General features: G+C 42.4%; 1 protein-coding gene across 2 annotated transcripts in view; it reads right to left on the bottom strand.

Annotated features, from left to right (window-relative positions):
- The window catches only part of LOC135557983 (protein-tyrosine kinase 2-beta-like), a 61,239-nt gene extending 54,629 nt beyond the window's left edge, over positions 1–6,610 (bottom strand). For both annotated transcript variants that reach the window (XM_064991737.1, XM_064991738.1), the window contains exon 1: positions 6,473–6,610. The gene's annotated coding sequence lies outside the window, so the exon portion shown is untranslated. The remainder of the gene's footprint in view (positions 1–6,472) is intronic.
- Between the last annotated feature and the right edge of the window lie 6,477 nt (positions 6,611–13,087).

Genomic DNA, 13,087 nt, shown 5'->3' with positions numbered 1-13,087 from the left:
GGCAGAACGACAGATTTTTACCTTGTCAGCTCGGGGGATTCAATCTTGCAACCTTACAGTTAACTAGTCCAACACTCTAACCACCTGCCTCTCATTGCACTCCACGAGGAGCCTGCCTGTTACACGAATTCAGTAGAAGCCAAGGTGAGCTGCTAGCTGGCATTAAATGTATCTTATAAAAAACAATCAATCAATCAATAAATCATAATCACTAGTTAACTACACATGGTTGATGATATTACTAGTTTATCTAGCGTGTCCTGTGTTGCATATAATCGATGCAACGCAGGGGGATGATTTAACAAAAGTGCAAAAGTGCAGTTGCGAAAAAAGCACATTCGTTGCACGACTGTACCTAACCATAAACACCAACGCCTTTCTTAAAATCAATACACAGAAGTACATATTTTTAAACCTGCATATTTAGCTAAAATAAATCCAGGTAAGCAGGCAATATTTAACCAGGTGAAATTGTGTCACTTCTCTTGCATTCATTGTCAGGGTATATGCAACAGTTTGGGCAGCCTGGCTCATTGCGAACTAATTTGCCAGAATTTTACGTAATTATGACATAACATTGAATGTTGTACAATGTTGTACAATGTAACAGGAATATTTAGACTTAGGGATGCCACCCGTTAGATAAAATACCAAACGGTTCCGTATTTCACCGAAATAATAAACTTTTTGTTTTCGACATTATATTTTCTGGATTCGACCATATTAATGACCTAAGGCTCGTATTTCTGTGTGTTTTTATGTTATAACTAAGTATATGATTTGATAGACCAGTCTGACTGAGCGATGGTAGGCAGCAGCAGGCTCGTAAGCATTCATTCAAACAGCACTTCCGTGCGTTTGCCAGCAGCTCTTCTCAAGCACAGCGCTGTTTACACTTTTTCAGTTCTGCCCACAAAACTTCTATAGGATTGAGGTCACGGCTTTGTGATGGACACTCAAATACCTTGACTTTGTTGTCCTTAAGCCATTTTGCCACAACTTTGAAAGTATGCCTGGGGTCATTGTCCATTTGGAAGACCAATTTGCGACGAGCTTTAACTTCCTGGCTGATGTCGTGCGATGTTGCTTCAATATATCCACGTAATTTTCCTACCTCATGATGCTATCTATTTTGTGAAGTGCACCAGTCACTCCTGTGACAAAGCACCCCCACAACATGATGTTGCCACCCCCGTGCTTCTCGGTTGGGATGGTGTTCTTCGGCTTGCAAGCCTCCCCCTTTTTCCTCCAAACATAACGATGATCGTTATGGCCAAACAGTTCTATTTTTGTTTCATCATACCAGAGGACATTTCTCCAAAAAGTACAATCTTTGTCCCCATGTGCAGTTGCAAACCGTCTGGCTTTTTATGGCGGTTTTGGAGCAGTGGCTTCTTCCTTGCTGACCGGCTTTTCAGGTTATGTCGATATAGGACTCGTTTTGCTGTGGATATAGATACTTTTACCAGTTTCCTCCAGCATCTTCACAAGGTCCTTTGCTGTTGTTCTGCGATTGATTTGCACTTTTCGCACCAAAGTACGTTCATCTCTAGGAGACAGAACGCGTGTCCTTCCTGAGCGGTATGATGGCTGAGTGGTTCCATGGTGTTTATACTTGCATACTATTGTTTGTACAGATGAACGTGGTACCTTCAGGCATTTGGAAATTGCTCCCAAGGATGAACCAGACTTGTGGACTTCTACAATTTCTTCCTGAGGTCTTGGATGATTTCTTTTGATTTTCCCATAATGTCAAGCAAAGAGACACTGAGTTTGAAAGTAGGCCTTGAAATACATTCACAGGTACACCTCCAATTGACTCGAATGATGTCAATTAGCCTATCAGAAGCTTCTAAAGCCATGACATCATTTTCTGGAATTTTCCAAGCTGTCTAAAGGCACAGTCAACTTAGTGTATGTAAATTTCTGATCCACTAGAATTGTGATATAGTGAATTATAAGTGAAATAATCTGTCTGTAAACAATTGTTGGAGAAATTACTTGTGTCATTCACAAAGTAGATGTCCTAACCGACTTACCAAAACTATAGTTTGTTAACCTCTCTGGGATATTCGGGAAGGTAGCTTCCTACCCCGCCAACAGCCAGTGAAAGTGCAGGGCGCCAAATTCAAAACAACAACAATCTCATAATTAAAATCCTCAACCATACAAGTATTTTTCACCATTTTAAAGATAAAAAATCTTGTTAATCCAGCCACAGTGTCTGATTTCAAAAAGGCTTTACAGCGAAAGCACCACAAACTATTATGTTAGGTCTCCACCTAACAGCCATTTTTCCAGTCAAAGAGAGGAGTCACAAAAAGCAGAAATATAGATCAAATGAATCACTAACCTTTGATAATCTTCATCAGATGACACTCATAGGACTTCATGTTACACAATACATATATGTTTTGTTCGATAAAGTGCATATTTATATCCAAAAATCTAATTTTACATTGGTGTGTTATGTTCAGTAGTTCCAAAACATGTGGTGATTTTGCAGAGAGCCACATCAATTTACAGAAATATTCTTAATAAACATTGATAATAGATGCAACTATTATACATGGAACTTTAGATAAACCTCTCCTTAATGCAACCGCTGTGTCAGATTTCAAAAAAACTTTACGGAAGAAGCATAACATGCAATAATCTGAGCTCAGAGACCAAAACAGCCAAAGAGATATCCGCCATGTTGTGGAGTCAACATTAGTCAGAAATAGCATTCTAAATATTCACTTACCTTTAATGAGCTTCATTTGAATACACTCCCAGGAATAAATATTTGATTTGTTCGATAAAGTTCATAATTTATGTCCAAATAGCTCATTTTGTTAGGGCTTTTGGAAAACAAATCCAATCCAATCCAAGTCCAGCTGAAAGGTCAGCTGAAAAGTTATATAGTTCTCATTTACAACAGTGACCTGGTCAAGATAAAGCAAAGCAGTGTGACACAAAAAACAACGCAGAGTTACAAATAATAAACAAACATACAGTCAATAATACAACAGGGGGAAAAAAATCGATATACAGTGTGTGCAAATGAGGTAACATTAGGGAGGTTAGGCAATAAATAGGCCGTAGTGGCAAAATAATTACAATTTAGCAGTTAAACACTGGAGTGATAGGTGTGCACAAGATGAATGTGCAAGTAGAGATACTGGGGTGCAAAGGAGCAAAAAATAAATAAATAACAATATGAGGTAGTTGGATGGGCTATTTACAGATGGGCTATGTACAGGTGCAGTGATCTGTGAGCTGCTCTGACAGCTGATGCTTAAAGTTAGTGAGGGAGATATGAGTCTCCAGCTTCAGTGATTTTTGCAATTCGTTCCAGTCATTGGCAGCAGAGAACTGAAAGGAAAGGCGGCCAAAGGAGGAATTGGTTTTGAGGGTGACCAGTGAAATATAGTTGCAGGAGCGCGTGCTGCTATGGTGACCAGTGAGCTGAAATAAGGCGGAGCTTTACCTAGCAAAGACTTATAGATGACCTGGAGCCAGTGGGTTTGGCGACGAATATGAAGCGAGGGCCAGCCAACGAGAGCATACAGGTTGCAGTGGTGCACCTAATACGCCTAATGCACCCCTGAGCCATAGGACCTAATGAAGAGATGAGTCTTCAGCAAAGATTTCAAGTTTGAAACCGAGTCTGTTCATCTCACATGGATTGGCAAGACTATTCCATAAAAGAGGAGCTCAAATGATTTATTTTACCATTATTTAACTAGGCAAGTCAGTTAAGAACATTTTCTTACTTTCAAAGACGGCCTAGGAACAGTGGGTTAACTGCCTGTTCAGGGGCAGAACGACAGCCTTGTACCTTGTCAGCTTGGGGATTTGAACTTGCAACTACTAGTCCAACGCTCTAACCACTAGGCTACCCTGCCGTCTCTCTATAGGAGAAAGCCCTTCCTCCAGCTTTTTCCTTTGGAATTCTAGGGACAATAAGGAGGCCTTGTGACCGTAGCGTACATGTAGGTACATAATGTACGGCAGGAACCAATCAGAGAGATAAGTAGGAGCAAGTCCCTGTAATGCTTTGTAGCTTAACAGTAAAAACTTGAAAATCAGCCCAAGCCTTAACAGGAAGCCAGGAGTTAGCACTAGAGTAATATGCTTTTTTAAATGTTTGATTCTAGTCAAAACATCTAACAAGAAATGGGAGACTGGGGGGGCTAAATGGAGGGTAACTGTCTGAAGAGATGGTTATAAATATGCAAATGATGTGATGGATGTTTGAGGAGTTTCAGAAGAGTCCAGCTGAGCTGAAGGCACTGAAGACCCTGGTCCCCAATGGCCAGGAGTCTGGTCTTAGTAGTTATAAGGACGCTGGTGTCAGATAAGTGGAGTGAATGACAGGGAATTTAGATGTGCAAACGTGTCAGAACGATAAGAAAGAGCCAGGACATGGAGAGATGTGTTGCTGAGCAGTGAAGTCGGTGGAGAGGTGGACGGTTTTACCTTTGGATTGTAGGGAAGTTTTCGGTTTCCAGTGAAATAAGAGATCCAAGGGTAGAACGAACAACGATGTTCTGTTAAAGGTTTAATATTATGCAGACAATGTGGACAATGAGAAGTAGCATACAGCCTGTACTTCAACGGTCCTCAGCCTTACTTCATACCATAACATCAGATAAGGACCCAGAGGGGAGAGAACACTATTTCTTCCCTCCCCCCCCTGCCAGCCCATCAGAATGCCTGCAAACAGATTGAGCCATAAAGGTAAGATAAGACCAAAATGGTGTACCGTTCAGCGTGGGCACTGAAGCTACAGAATTCTGAACATATTGAAGAGGGTTGACAGAGAGGCTATAAAGATGAACATTGCAGTTGAACCAACTATTCAGAGTTGGGCTCTAATATTGTCCTTTTATGGGTGTGCAATGTGTGTCCCTGACCTGTGAACAATACAACGTTGGTTTTAAGGTGACTAGGTCATGTGATCAAGGACCTATTGGAAGTCTAAGTCAAACATTTAACAAATAAATTCAAGTAAAAGAAAATGTAACAATATTTCAGAAAACCAAAGGATGTGCGATGCACATCCTTACCCTTCCAACGCTGGTTCGAGGAGTCTAGGTCACATGGTCAAGGAGAAATGTAATTGTAAGTGCTTTTTTATCATTAAAATTATTTGTATTAAATGGAATCATTTGATGAGAAAACTAAAGCATGTGAAACATGCCTTTCTATATAAGGAATAACAAACAGTTGAAATCAGGTTAAGTCACGCGGTTGAAGAGCTATTGAAATTTGACATTTTCATATATTTATATAAAATTGTGTAGGCACTTTATAGGAGAACCATGTGCGACGTGTGTCCCTAACCTGTGAACAATACAATGTTGGTTTAGGTCACATGACCAAGGAGTTATTGAAATAAGTATTTTTTAAATATATATATATATATATATATATATATATATATATATATGTTAAAAATGTTGGTATAATTTTAGGAGAAAACCAAAGGGTGTGCAACTTTCCTCTCTATGTAAGAAATAATGGACAGTTGAAATTAGGTCGCAAAGTCACTTGGTGTAACGCTATTGGATTTTGAATATTGTGATCATGCACTTTGTTGACGGTCCCTAAACTAGTTGCATTGACTTTGAGCGGGCTGTCTACAAGGTTGTCTTGTGATTATGAAGCTCGGGTCGGACTCGGGAAACTAAGACCTGTGCAATATTGTACACATTTTTTCCTTCATAAAGAGACTAAACTGAGGTATATAGCTCAAATCGTTCCCGAGCAATAGAAGTTTGAAGTTCCTGAATGTCTGGCCAATATCGAATCTCAAACCAACTTTACCGCGGTAATCCACCTCACTTGTCAAAACTAGAACCAAAACACAGATAGATACACCCTGTATACTTGCCTATTCTATAAGAGAGTCAGTATAGCAAGAACACTTGTTTTGGAGTAGGTGGGGTTGCATACTGCAGCGTCATACACCCAGGCGCTGCAAGTACGTGTCAACAATTTCACCTGCAGAGACTTGCCATGATAATTGAGATTCTTCCAACTGAACTCAGGTAGCAAATCGAATGGAAAGAAATTCCTCACATTGTGCATATGTTGTTCAAGTTCAAATGCTTGAATCCAAAGGTATCTCATATATCTATAACGGTAAAGGACTCGTGCCATTAATAAGACGTGTTAATCAATCTATTATATGAAGCACATGTTGTCCTCAGTCTTCATGTTTTGAACATTTCATTTAGAGACACGACATGACACATTTGTAAACTGCTAGAAATAATATGACGTTCACTGTATAATTTTACTGACTTCAAACGACTCTTGAATAGTATCGTTTTGCGTGTCCCGTAAACAATAATGAATAACTCAGATCACTTGAAAGACTTTGACGCAGCTAACGTCCCGTTGAGTCTCTTACACCTGAAGCCTACGTTTGACAGTTGTGAAAACACTTCTTACCATTGAGTTTTACGAATTTTCCTCTTACCTAATTTGAGAACTTGTCACCCCACAAACATCTGCACGGAAAAGTTGATATTGTATTTCTGGTAGATGCGCTATAGGCCGAGTCCTTTGGGTGTTACCAGGTATTCCCTCGAAGAAGAAGTGTATGTAGAGCAGGAAGGTGTTTGCTCAAGCCACTCCCTTGTCGGTAGGATACTTCCTTATTTCTGTGGTATTACAATTTATATTGTGTTTTGTGCAAGTAATAGCTATGTTATAAACTACGTTTGTGAATATATTTATTATTTATTATTTGGGTTCAGAACTTTTATATTCTCTATATGCCTACACACTATAGTGTCTATTGAGTGGGCATGCATAAACTATTTAAAACATAAAGTATAGTGGAATAAAGTGTGTGTCCAATGTGTTTGCCAGAGAAATGGTGTATGGTGTAGAAATACTAGATACATTACCACACGTTACCACGTCTTCTGTAGGCCAACTCAGGTTAGGTTGAATGTTTTAGGAGGCAGAGTTTTTGCAGGTGCAGAATTTTCACAGCGTGGATTATTGCAATCCGCCCTTGGGTCGCCTAATAACTAATAACGAACACTAGATGGCGCCATAGTTCTGTTTCTTAGACAGACAGCTGGGTCCTACACAGGGCCTGCTCTTGCCTTTCGGGACCACTAAGACTTATTTACATTGTAGTCATTTAGCAGATGCTCTTATCCAGAGTGACTTACAGGAGTAATTAGGGTTAAGTGCCTTGCTCAAGGGCTTATCAAGAGATTTTTCACCTAGTCGGCTCAGGGATTCTAACCAGCAACATTTCGGTTAATGGCCCAACGCTAGGCTACCCTGCCGCTAGGCTACCTGCCACTAGGCTACCTGCCCTTAGGCTACCTGCCCCTAGGCTACCCTGCCACTAGGTTACCTGCCCCTAGGCAACCCTGCCACTAGGCTGCCTGCTCCTAGGCTACCTGCCCCTAGGCTACCCTGCCACTAGGCTACCTGCCCCTAGGCAACCCTGCCACTAGGCTGCCTGCTCCTAGGCTACCTGCCCCTAGGCTACCCTGCCACTAGGCTACCCTGCCGCCCCTAGGCTACCTGCCCCTAGGCTACCTGCCCCTAGGCTACCCTGCCACTAGGCTACCTGCCCCTAGGCTACCCTGCCCCTAGGCTACCCTGCCACTAGGCTACCTGCCCCAAGGCTACCCTGCCACTAGGCTACCCTGCCACTAGGCTACCTGCCCCTAGGCTACCCTGCCGCTAGGCTACCCTGCCGCCCCTAGGCTACCTGCCCCTAGGCTACCTGTCCCTCGGCTACCCTGCCATTAGGCTACCTTGCCACTAGGCTACCCTGCCACCAGGCTACCCTGCCACTAGGCTACCCTGCCACTAGGCTACCTGCCCCTAGGCTACCCTGCCACTAGGCTACCTGTTCCTAGGCTCCCCTGCCACTAGGCTACCCTGCCACTAGGCTACCTGTTCCTAGGCTACCCTGCCACTAGGCTACCCTGCCACCCCTAGGCTTCCTGCCCCTAGGCTACCTGCCACACTTATGTCCCGTTAATGATATCTGAGTGAGAACGACTAACAAAATCAAGCGATTTTCACACATTTCATTGCAATTCTGCTAATTTTCCCAAAGGGCAGAGATATTTTTTTTAAATGAGTTATCCAGCAAATTCCCTTAAAATTCTACCCATTTCGCCATGACTTATGCCATGTTAATGTGTTCTGAGTGAGAGTGACTAACAACATTAATGGGGACCCCCTGGAGGGCATGTGCCCTGCATGACCGGTCGGTATTTGACCATGATAGCTGACTCATTTACTAATCTAAAAATGGTTAGCCGACCTGGCTAATTGAGTGGCTGGTCAGTGACTGACATAACAAGAGAAGCATTTTTCTGATACACAACCACATGTTTTACTTTCACCTGTTGTCTTCTACAATTCTGACTCTCAACGGTAAGTTGAGACCCCCGACTGGGGCCCGGCCTTGTTCCTACACCCTGTGGACTTAAAACGTCCCTGGTTGGTTGGGGTGTTGCTCATTGTAGAGACTGTAGAAGAAACAGCATTTACAGAGGGAGTACATGAGGTGTTGAATGAACAGCATATACAGAGGGGGTACATGAGGTTTAGAAGGAACAGCATATACAGAGGGGGGACATGAGGTTTAGAAGGAACAGCATATACAGAGGGGGGACATGACGTTTAGAAGGAACAGCATATACAGAGGGTGGACATGAGGTGTTGAAGGAACAGCATATACAGAGGGGGTACATGAGGTTTAGAAGGAACAGCATATACAGAGGGGGGACATGATGTTTAGAAGGAACAGAATATACAGAGGGGGGACATGATGTTTAGAAGGAACAGCATATACAGAGGGGGTACATGAGGTGTTGAAGGAACAGCATATACAGAGGGGGTACATGAGGTTTAGAAGGAACAGCATATACAGAGGGTGGACATGGGGTGTTGAAGGAACAGCATATACTGAGGGGGTACATGAGGTTTAGAAGTAACAGCATATACAGAGGGGGGACATGAGGTTTAGAAGGAACAGCATATACAGAGGGTGGACATGAGGTGTTGAAGGAACACCATATACAGAGGGGGTACATGAGGTTTAGAAGGAACAGCATATACAGAGGGGGGACATGACGTTTAAAAGGAACAGCATATACAGAGGGGGACATGTCTTTTAGAAGGAACAGCATATACAGAGGGGGGACATGACGTTTAGAAGGAACAGCATATACAGAGGGGGACATGATGTGTAGAAGGAACAGCATATACAGAGGGGGGACATGACGTTTAGAAGGAACAGCATATACAGAGGGGGACATGTCGTTTAGAAGGAATAGCATATACAGAGGGGGGACATGACGTTTAGAAAGAACAGCATATACAGAGGGGGGCATGACGTTTAGAAGCAACAGCATATACAGAGGGGGACATGACGTTTAGAAGGAACAGCATATACTGAGGGGGGGACATGACGTTTAGAAAGAACAGCATATACAGAGGGGGACATGACGTTTAGAAGGAACAGCATATACAGAGGGGGGACATGAGGTGTTGAAGGAACAGCATATACAGAGGGGGGACATGAGGTGTAGAAGGAACAGCATATACAGAGGGGGTACATGAGGTGTTGAAGGAACAGCATATACAGAGGGTGGACGTGAGGTGTAGAAAGAACAGCATATACAGAGGGTGGACGTGAGGTGTAGAAAGAACAGCATATACAGAGGGTGGATGTGAGGTGTAGAAAGAACAGCATATACAGAGGGTGGACGTGAGGTGTAGAAAGAACAGCATATACAGAGGGGGGACATGAGGTGTAGAAAGAACAACATATACAGAGGGTGGACGTGAGGTGTAGAAAGAACAGCATATACAAGAGGGGAAAACATCTCAACGCAACATGCCGACCTGGTTTCGGGGCATCATTTTCAAGTTACTCCACCTCACTCAGCCATCCAAACTCTCCCATACCAGTCACTCCACTCCAGCCAGTATGTTAGGGAGTTCAGAATAGCTGTGAGTGTGTGAATTCTAGACTACAGAGAGTGGGCTATGGGGTTGGCATATCTGTATACTAGCCATACCACTCCAGTCCAGCTAGTAGACTGCCAGGGAAGGGACATGGCATAACTATGGTTGTGTACTAGACAGTGACAGCTGCTATGGGGGTTCACGTCTGGGGCAGGAGCGGGCATGAACAAGTCCCACCCTCCCACCACCCAACCTGAGCCAACAACACTCCCACGCACTGACTATATCAACAACACAGTACCACCGTGTCAAAGGCAGGCAGGCATCCACAACAGGTGCCACACCACACACACACACACACGATAGTCTGACTGGGGCTGTGCCAATGGCAGTATATCTAGCTACTGTATCTGGGCACAGAGGTGGCATGGATTGCCATTTCCCTTTAAATGATCTACCAACTATCTCTTTAAATGATCTACAAACTATCCCTTTCTAAATCCAAGATGGTGTAACAATCTTCTTGTCGTGTCCCCTATATATCTATTTTCTCCGCATATATTTCATATATTTTTGTAAAATATTTTTTTAACCTCAACTTCAACATACTCTCCTGCAACCCGCCTCACCCAATGTGGTGTGGATCTGCTATTTTCTTTACTTTAGAACCGGAACCCCCAAGCCAAGCTAGCCAGCTAACTAGCTACTAGCTAGTAGTCAGCTAGCCACTGCTAGCGGTCATCAGCTTACCTTTTGCCCAGACAACTCCTGCCAGTCTGCACAGCGCGATTCAACCCAGAGCTTACCGGACTCTTTTTCCCCACTTCTCTGGATTCCTACCGCAAGATCTGAACCTCTTCACCTAGATCACCACAGCTAGCTAGCTGCAATCTGAGTGGCTACCCCCCTGGCTAACGTCTCTGTCCAGAAGCAAGCACCAATTAGCCTGGAGGTAGCCTATGCTAGGCCCATCTCCCAGCTAGCTAGCTGCTATCCAAGTGGCTACTCCTGGCTAACGTCTCTGTCAAGAAGCAAGCACCAATTAGCTTGGAGGTAGCCTATGCTAGGCCCATCTCCCGGCTAGCTAGCTGCTATCCAATGGCTACTCCTGGCTAACGTCTCTGTCCAGAAGCAAGCACCAATTAGCCTGGAGGTAGCCTATGCTAGGCCCATCTCCCAGCTAGCTGAAGAGGTCCATCAGCCGCTATGATCATTCAGCTACGCATGCCTCTCCCTAATGTAAATATGGCTTGCCCATTGCTGTTATGGTTAGTGATTATTGTCTTATTGTAGAGTCTTACTGTAGAGTCTCCAGCCCTGCAAAATATGCCTTAGCTAACCCTTTTATTCTACCTCCCACACATGCAGTGAGCTCACCTGGTTTAAATGGTGTTTCTAGAGACAATACCTCTCTCATCGTCACACAATGCCTAGGTTTACCTCCACTGTATTCACATCCTACCATACCTTTGTCTGTACATTATGCCTTGAATCTATTCTTCTGTGCCCAGAAACCTGCCCCTTTTACTCTCTGTTCCGAACATGCTAGACAACCAGTTCTTATAGCCTTTAGCCGTACCCTTATCCTACTTCTCCTCTGTTCCTCTGGTGATGTAGAGGTTAACCCAGGCCCTGCAGCTCCACTCCCTTTCCCGAGGCGCTCTCATTTGTTGACTTCTGTAACTGTAAAAGCCTTGGTTTCATGCATGTTAACATTAGAAGCCTCCTCCCTAAGTTTGTTTTATTCACTGCTTTAGCACACTGTGCCAACCGAATGTCCTAGCCGTGTCTGAATCCTGGCTAAGGAAGACCACCAAAAACCCTGAAATTTCCATCCCTAACTAAAACATTTTCCGACAAGATAGAACTGGCAAAGGAGCGGAGATGCAATCTACTGCAGAGATAGCCTGCAGAGTTCTGTTTTACTATCCAGGTATGTGCCCAAACAATTTGAGCTTCGACTTTTAAAAATCCACCTTTCCAGAAACCAGTCTCTCAGCGTTGCCGCTTGCTATAGACCACCCTCTGTCCCCAGCTGTGCCCTGGATATGTGTATTGATTGCACCCCAACTATCGTCAGAGCTCATACTGTTAGGTGACCTAAACTGGGACATGCTTAACACCCCGTCCGTCCTACAATCTAAGTTAGGTGAACCTCAATCTCACACAAATGATCAATGAACCTACCAGGTACAACCCCATATCCGTAAACACGGGAACCCTCATAGATATCATCCTAACCAACCTGCCCTCCAATTCCAAATACACCTCTGCTGTCTTTAACCAGGATCGCAGCCTCATTTTTATTTTAAGGGGTGGATCAGCTTAATATTGCGGAAAGATTGTTGCTTCCATCAATTTAATATTCTGCCTCATTTCCAATCCCCCATATATTTTGGGGGTAAATATATGTATCCATATGCATACACATACCTATATAGATATACATATACATACACATACCTATATAGATATACATATACATACACATACCTATATAGATATACATATACATACACATACCTATATAGATATACATATACATACACATACCTATATAGATATACATATACATACCTATATAGATATACATACACATACCTATATAGATATACATATACATACACATACCTATATAGATATACATACACATACCTATATAGATATACATATACATATACATACCTATATAGATATACATACACATACACATACCTATATAGATATACATATACATACCTATATAGATATACATACACATACCTATATAGATATACATATACATACCTATATAGATATACATACACATACCTATATAGATATACATATACATACACATACCTATATAGATATACATACACATACCTATATAGATATACATATACATATACATACCTATATAGATATACATATACATATACATACCTATATAGATATACATACACATACACATACCTATATAGATATACATATACATACCTATATAGATATACATACACATACCTATATAGATATACATACACATACCTATATAGATATACATACACATACCTATATACATATACATACACATACCTATATAGATATACATATACATACCTATATAGATATACATATACATACCTATATAGATATACAT

The sequence above is a fragment of the Oncorhynchus masou genome, chromosome 16 (genome assembly GCF_036934945.1).
Source record: "Oncorhynchus masou masou isolate Uvic2021 chromosome 16, UVic_Omas_1.1, whole genome shotgun sequence".
Taxonomy (NCBI): domain Eukaryota; kingdom Metazoa; phylum Chordata; class Actinopteri; order Salmoniformes; family Salmonidae; genus Oncorhynchus; species Oncorhynchus masou.
This window is presented reverse-complemented; position numbering and strand designations above follow the sequence as displayed.